A 9,455-nucleotide genomic window follows, 5' to 3' on the forward strand; every position below is an offset into this window, starting at 1 on the left:
ACATCTCTCTGGGACACCACCACATCACTCGGGGACCCCACCACATCACTCGGGGACACCACCACATCACTCGGGGACACCACCACATCACTCGGGGACACCACCACATCACTCGGGGACACCACCACATCACTCGGGGACACCACCACATCACTCTGGGACACCACCACATCACTCTTGGACACCACCACATCACTCTTGGACACCACCACATCACGCTGGGACACCACCACATCACTCTAGGACACCTCCACATCACTCTGGGACAACTCCACATCACTCTGGGACACCTCCACATCACTCTGGAACACCTCCACATCACTCTGGAACACCTCCACATCACTCTGGAACACCTCCACATCACTCTGGAACACCTCCACATCACTCTGGAACACCTCCACATCACTCGGGGACACCACCACATCACTCGGGGACACCACCACATCACTCGGGGACACCACCACATCACTCTGGGACACCACCACATCACTCTGGGACACCACCACATCACTCTGGGACACCACCACATCACTCGGGGAACCCAACACATCACTCGGGGAACCCAACACATCACTCGGGGACACCACCACATCACTCGGGGACCTCACCACATCACTCTGGAACTCCACCACATCACTCTGGGACACCACCACATCACTCTGGGACACCACCACATCACTCGGGGACACCACGACATCACTCGGGGACACCACCACATCACTCGGGGACACCACCACATCACTCTGGGACACCACCACATCACTCTGGATCACTCTGGGACACCACCACATCACTCTGGGACACCACCATATCACTCGGGCACACCACCACATCACTCGGGGACACCACCACATCACTCGGGGACACCACCACATCACTCGGGGACACCACCACATCACTCTGGGACACCACCACATCACTCTGGGACACCACCACATCACTCTGGGACACCACCACATCACTCAGGGGCACCACCACATCACTCAGGAACGCCACCACATCACTCAGGGATACTACCACATCACTTGGGGCCACCACTCAGGGACACCACCACATCACTCTGGGATACTACCACATCACTTGGGGCCACCACTCAGGGACACCACCACATCACTCGGGGACACCACCACATCACTCTGGGACACCACCACTTCACTCGGGAACACCACCACATCACTCGGGGACACCACCACATCACTCGGGGACACCACCACATCACTCGGGGATACCACCACATTACTCGGGGATACCACCACATCACTCTGGATCACTCTGGGACACCACCACATCACTCTGGGACACCACCATATCACTCGGGCACACCACCACATCACTCAGGGACACCACCACATCACTCGGGGACACCACCACATCACTCGGGGACACCACCACATCACTCTGGGACACCACCACATCACTCTGGGACACCACCACATCACTCTGGGACACCACCACATCACTCTGGGACACCACCACATCACTCTGGGACACCACCACATCACTCTGGGACACCAGCACATCACTCAGGGGCACCACCACATCACTCAGGAACACCACCACATCACTCAGGGATACTACCACATCACTTGGGGACACCACTCAGGGACACCACCACATCACTCTGGGATACTACCACATCACTTGGGGCCACCACTCAGGGACACCACCACATCACTCGGGGACACCACCACATCACTCTGGGACACCACCACATCACTCTGGGACACCACCACATCACTCTGGGACACCACCACATCACTCTGGGACACCACCACATCACTCGGGGACACCACCACATCACGCGGGGATACCACCACATCACTCTAGGACACCTCCACATCACTCTGGGACACCTCCACATCACTCTGGGACACCTCCACATCACTCTGGAACACCTCCACATCACTCTGGAACACCTCCACATCACTCTGGAACACCTCCACATCACTCTGGAACACCTCCACATCACTCTGGAACACCACCACATCACTCGGGGACACCACCACATCACTCGGGGACACCACCATACCCCTCTGGGACACCACCACATCTCTCTGGGACACCACCACATCTCTCTGGGTGCTCGCAACTGCTTTATTCTATTTATTAGAGCTTCCTGTTGAAGCTAATTTAGTAAGTATTTTAGGATGGCGCTGGCAGCTTGCCGGCGCCATCCTAAAATATTTACAAATGCCCTTCCTGTGACCCTTCCTGTGGAGCTTTTTCTCTTCATCTGCTGAACTGATCTTTCTCTGACCTTTTATGCACACAAGAGGCATGTGAACTCGCATGGAAGCCCCGCACGTTTGGCCCCGCGCACAGACTCGCGGTTTGCACCGTCTTCCCGCCATTCACCCACTATGATGGACAGCTCACTCAAGGGACCCCTGCGCCCTTCGGGGCGATTGCATAGTAACACACACGTGGTCGCTCGAACTAGTTGATGCTCAAATTCAGTGACTCATTCATTAGCCCAAAAACAATCATGAGCTTCTTTGAGGCTGGACAGGTGTGCCTCTTCCCAAATCTACCGTGGAAAGTCAGCTGTGATGCTGGGTAGAGGCCTTTGCATCCTTGACTTTCATGAGCGCAATACCCGTGCTGTTCCTGTGACCAGGAGCTTCTTTCTCTTCATATTAATGTGTTCGCACGGGTTGCTGCAAGTTCGCACGCGTTTTGTACAATTTCGCAATTTGCGAAATTGTACAAAACCCTCGCGAACTTGCAGAAACCCGTGCGAACATAAAAAAAAATCTGCAAATTCGCGAGAATTCGCGGATTTTGCGGATTGCGAGTTCGCAAATCCGTAAAATCCGCGTACGCGAGATCCGCAAAATTCGCCCATGCTTAATCACTCGGGGACACCACCACATCACTCTGGGACACCACCACATCACTCTGGGACACCACCACATCACTCTGGGACACCACCATATCACTCGGGGAACCCACCACATCACTCGGGGACCTCACCACATCACTCTGGAACACCACCACATCACTCTGGGACACCACCACATCACTCTGGGACACCTCCACATCACTCTGGGACACCTCCACATCACTCTGGAACACCTCCATTATCACTCTGGAACACCTCCACATCACTCTGGAACACCACCACATCACTCGGGGACACCACCACATCATGCGGGGATACCACCACATCACTCTAGGACACCTCCACATCACTCTGGGACACCTCCACATCACTCTGGGACACCTCCTCATCACTCTGGAACACCTCCACATCACTCTGGAACACCTCCACATCACTCTGGAACACCACCACATCACTCGGGGACACCACCACATCACTCGGGGACACCACCATACCCCTCTGGGACACCACCACATCTCTCTGGGACACAACCACATCTCTCTGGGACACCACCATACCCCTCTGGGACACCACCACATCTCTCTGGGACACCACCACATCTCTCTGGGACACCACCACATTACTCTGGGACACCACCACATCACTCAGGAGCACCACCACATCACTCATGGACACCACCACATCACTCAGGAACACCACCACATCACTCAGGAACACCACTACATCACTCAGGATCACCACCACATCACTCAGGAACACCACCACATCACTCAGGAACACCACCACATCACTCATGAACACCACCACATCACTCAGGAACACCACCACATCACTCAGGAACACCACCACATCACTCAGGGATACTACCACATCACTTGGGGACACCACTCAGGGACACCACCACATCACTCGGGGACACCACCACATCACTCTGGGATTCTACCACATCACTTTGGGACACCACTCAGGGACACCACCACATCACTCTGGGACACCACCACATCACTCGGGGACACCACCACATCACTCAGGAACACCACCACATCACTCAGGAACACCACCACATCACTCAGGAACACCACCACATCACTCGGGGACACCACCACATCACTCGGGGATACCACCACATCACTCTAGGACACCACCACATCACTTGGGGAACCCACCACATCACTCGGGGACCTCACCACATCACTCTGGGACACCACCACATCACTCTGGGACACCACCACATCACTCTGGGACACCACCACATCACTCGGGTACACCACCACATCACTCGGGTACACCACCACATCACTCTGGGACACCACCACATCACTCTGGGACACCACCACATCACTCAGGGACACCACCACATCACTCGGGGACACCACCACATCACTCGGGGACACCACCACATCACTCGGGGACACCACATCACTCTGGGACACCACCACATCACTCTGGGACACCACCACATCACTCTGGGACACTACCACATCACTCGGGGACACCACAACATCACTCGGGGACACCACCACATCACTCGGGGACACCACCACATCACTCGGGGACACCACCACATCACTCGGGGACACCACCACACCACTCAGGGACACCACCACATCACTCGGGGACACCACCACATCACTCTGGAATTCTACCACATCACTTGGGGACACCACTCAGGGACACCACCACATCACTCTGGGACACCACCACATCACTCGGGGACACCACCACATACCTCAGGAACACCACCACATCACTCAGGAACACCACCACATCACTCAGGAACACCACCACATCACTCGGGGACACCACCACATCACTCGGGGACACCACCACATCATGCGGGGATACCACCACATCACTCTAGGACACCACCACATCACTCGGGGAACCCACCACATCACTCGGGGACACCACCACATCACTCGGGGACCTCACCACATCACTCGGGGACACCACCACATCACTCGGGGACACCACCACATCACTCGGGGACACCACCACATCACTCTGGGACACCACCACATCACTCTGGGACACCACCACATCACTCTGGGACACCACCACATCACTCGGGGACACCACCACATCACTCGGGGACCTCACCACATCACTCTGGAACACCACCACATCACTCTGGGACACCACCACATCACTCTGGGACACCACCACATCACTCGGGGACACCACCACATCACTCGGGGACACCACCACATCACTCTGGATCACTCTGGGACACCACCACATCACTCTGGGACACCACCACATCACTCGGGGACACCAACACATCACTCGGGGACACCACCACATCACTCAGGGACCTCACCACATCACTCTGGGACACCACCACATCACTCGGGGACACCACCACATCACTCGGGGACACCACCACATCACTCAGGAACATCACCACATCACTCAGGGATACTACCACATCACTTGGGGACACCACTCAGGGACACCACCACATCACTCGGGGACACCACCACATCACTCTGGGACACCACCACTTCACTCGGGGACACCACCACATCACTCGGGGACACCACCACATCACTCGGGGACACCACCACATCACTCGGGGATACCACCACATTACTCGGGGATACCACCACATCACTCGGGGATACCACCACATCACTCAGGGACATCACCACATCCCTCAGGGACACTAATACATCACTGGGACACCACCACATCACTCAGGGACACCACCACATCACTCGGTGACACCACCACATCACTCTGGGACACCACCACATCACTCTGGGACACCACCACATCACTCTGGGACACCACCACATCACTCTGGGACACCACCACATCACTCTGGGACACCACCACATCACTCGGGGACACCACCACATCACGCGGGGATACCACCACATCACTCTAGGACACCTCCACATCACTCTGGGACACCTCCACATCACTCTGGGACACCTCCACATCACTCTGGGACACCTCCACATCACTCTGGAACACCTCCACATCACTCTGGAACACCTCCACATCACTCTGGAACACCTCCACATCACTCTGGAACACCACCACATCACTCGGGGACACCACCACATCACTCCGGGACACCACCATACCCCTCTGGGACACCACCACATCTCTCTGGGACACCACCACATCTCTCTGGGACACCACCACATCTCTCTGGGACACCACCACATCTCTCTGGGACAGGGCCACATCTCTCTGGGACACCACCACATCTCTCTGGGACACCACCACATCTCTCTGGGACACCACCACATCACTCGGGGACACCACCACATCACTCGGGGACACCACCACATCACTCGGGGACACCACCACATCACTCAGGGACACCACCACATCACTCGGGGACACCACCACATCACTCGGGGACACCACCACATCACTCTGGGACACCACCACATCACTCTTGGACAGCACCACATCACGCTGGGACACCACCACATCACGCTGGGACACCACCACATCACGCTGGGACACCACCACATCACTCTAGGACACCTCCACATCACTCTGGGACACCTCCACATCACTCTGGGACACCTCCACATCACTCTGGAACACCTCCACATCACTCTGGAACACCTCCACATCACTCTGGAACACCTCCACATCACTCTGGAACACCACCACATCACTCGGGGACACCACCACATCACTCGGGGACACCACCATACCCCTCTGGGACACCACCACATCTCTCTGGGACACCACCACATTACTCTGGGACACCACCACATCACGCAGGGACACCACCACATCACTCTGGAACACCTCCACATCACTCTGGAACACCTCCACATCACTCTGGAACACCTCCACATCACTCTGGAACACCTCCACATCACTCTGGAACACCACCACATCACTCGGGGACACCACCACATCACTCGGGGACACCACCATACCCCTCTGGGACACCACCACATCTCTCTGGGACACCACCACATTACTCTGGGACACCACCACATCACGCAGGGGCACCACCACATCACTCAGGGGCACCACCACATCACTCAGGAACACCACCACATCACTCAGGGATACTACCACATCACTTGGGGACACCATTCAGGGACACCACCACATCACTCAGGGACACCACCACATCACTCTGGGACACCACCACATCACTCAGGGACACCACCACATCACCCAGGGACACCACCACATCACTCGGGGACACCACCACATCACTCTGGGACACCACCACATCACTCTGGGACACCACCACATCACTCTTGGACACCACCACATCACGCTGGGACACCACCACATCACGCTGAGACACCACCACATCACTCTGGGACACCACCACATCACTATGGGACACCACCACATCACGCGGGGACACCACCACATCATGCGGGGATACCTCCACATCACTCTGGGACACCTCCACATAACTCTGGAACACCTCCACATCACTCTGGAACACCTCCACATCACTCTGGAACACCTCCACATCACTCTGGAACACCTCCACATCACTCTGGAACACCTCCACATCACTCTGGAACACCACCACATCACTCGGGGACACCACCACACCACTCGGGGACACCACCATACCCCTCTGGGACACCACCATACCCCTCTGGGACACCACCACATCTCTCTGGGACACCACCACATCTCTCTGGGACACCACCACATTACTCTGGGACACCTCCACATCACTCTGGGACACCTCCACATCACTCTGGGACACCTCCACATCACTCTGGAACACCTCCACATCACTCTGGAACACCTCCACATCACTCTGGAACAGATCCACATCACTCTGGAACACCACCACATCACTCGGGGACACCACCATACCCCTCTGGGACACCACCACATCTCTCTGGGACACCACCACATTACTCTGGGACACCACCACATCATGCAGGGACACCACCACATCACTCTGGAACACCTCCACATCACTCTGGAACACCACCACATCACTCAGGGACACCACCACATCACTCGGGGACACCACCATACCCCTCTGGGACACCACCACATCTCTCTGGGACACCACCACATTACTCTGGGACACCACCACATCACGCAGGGGCACCACCACATCACTCAGGGGCACCACCACATCACTCAGGAACACCACCACATCACTCAGGGATACTACCACATCACTTGGGGACACCATTCAGGGACACCACCACATCACTCAGGGACACGACCACATCACTCTGGCATACTACCACATCACTTGGGGCCACCACTCAGGGACACCACCACATCACTCGGGGACACCACCACATCACTCGCGGACACCACCACATCACTCGGGGACACCACCACATCACTCGGGGACACCACCACATCACTCGGGGACACCACCACATCACTCGGGGACACCACCACATCACTCTGGGACACCACCACATCACTCTGGGACACCACCACATCACTCTGGGACACCACCACATCACTCTGGGACACCACCACATCACGCGGGGACACCACCACATCATGCGGGGATACCACCACATCACTCTGGGACACCTCCACATCACTCTGGGACACCTCCACATCACTCTGGGACACCTCCACATCACTCTGGAACACCTCCACATCACTCTGGAACACCTCCACATCACTCTGGAACACCACCACATCACTCGGGGACACCACCACACCACTCGGGGACACCACCATACCCCTCTGGGACACCACCATACCCCTCTGGGACACCACCACATCTCTCTGGGACACCACCACATCTCTCTGGGACACCACCACATCACTCAGGGGCACCACCACATCACTCATGGACACCACCACATCACTCATGAACACCACCACATCACTCAGGAACACCACCACATCACTCAGGAACACCACCACATCACTCAGGAACACCACCACATCACTCAGGAACACCATCACATCACTCAGGAGCACCACCACATCACTCAGAACACCACCACATCACTCAGGAACACCACCACATCACTCAGGGATACTACCACATCACTTGGGGACACCACTCAGGGACACCACCACATCACTCGGGGACACCACCACATCACTCTGGGATTCTACCACATCACTTGGGGACACCACTCAGGGACACCACCACATCACTCTGGGACACCACCATATCACTCAGGAACACCACCACATCACTCAGGAACACCACCACATCACTCAGGAACACCACCACATCACTCATGGAACACCACCACATCACTCTAGGACACCTCCACATCACTCTGGGACACCTCCACATCACTCTGGGACACCTCCACATCACTCTGGAACACCTCCACATCACTCTGGAACACCTCCACATCACTCTGGAACACCTCCACATCACTCTGGAACACCACCACATCACTCGGGGACACCACCACATCACTCAGGAACACCACCACATCACTCAGGAACACCACCACATCACTCATGGAACACCACCACATCACTCGGGGACACCACCACATCACTCGGGGATACCACCACATCACTCTAGGACACCACCACATCACTCACATCACTCGGGAACACCACCACATCACTCGGGGACCTCACCACATCACTCTGGAACACCACCACATCACTCTGGGACACCACCACATCACTCGGGGACACCACCACATCA

Source organism: Lissotriton vulgaris, chromosome 5 (assembly GCF_964263255.1).
Source record: "Lissotriton vulgaris chromosome 5, aLisVul1.2, whole genome shotgun sequence".
Classification (NCBI taxonomy): Eukaryota; Metazoa; Chordata; class Amphibia; order Caudata; family Salamandridae; genus Lissotriton; species Lissotriton vulgaris.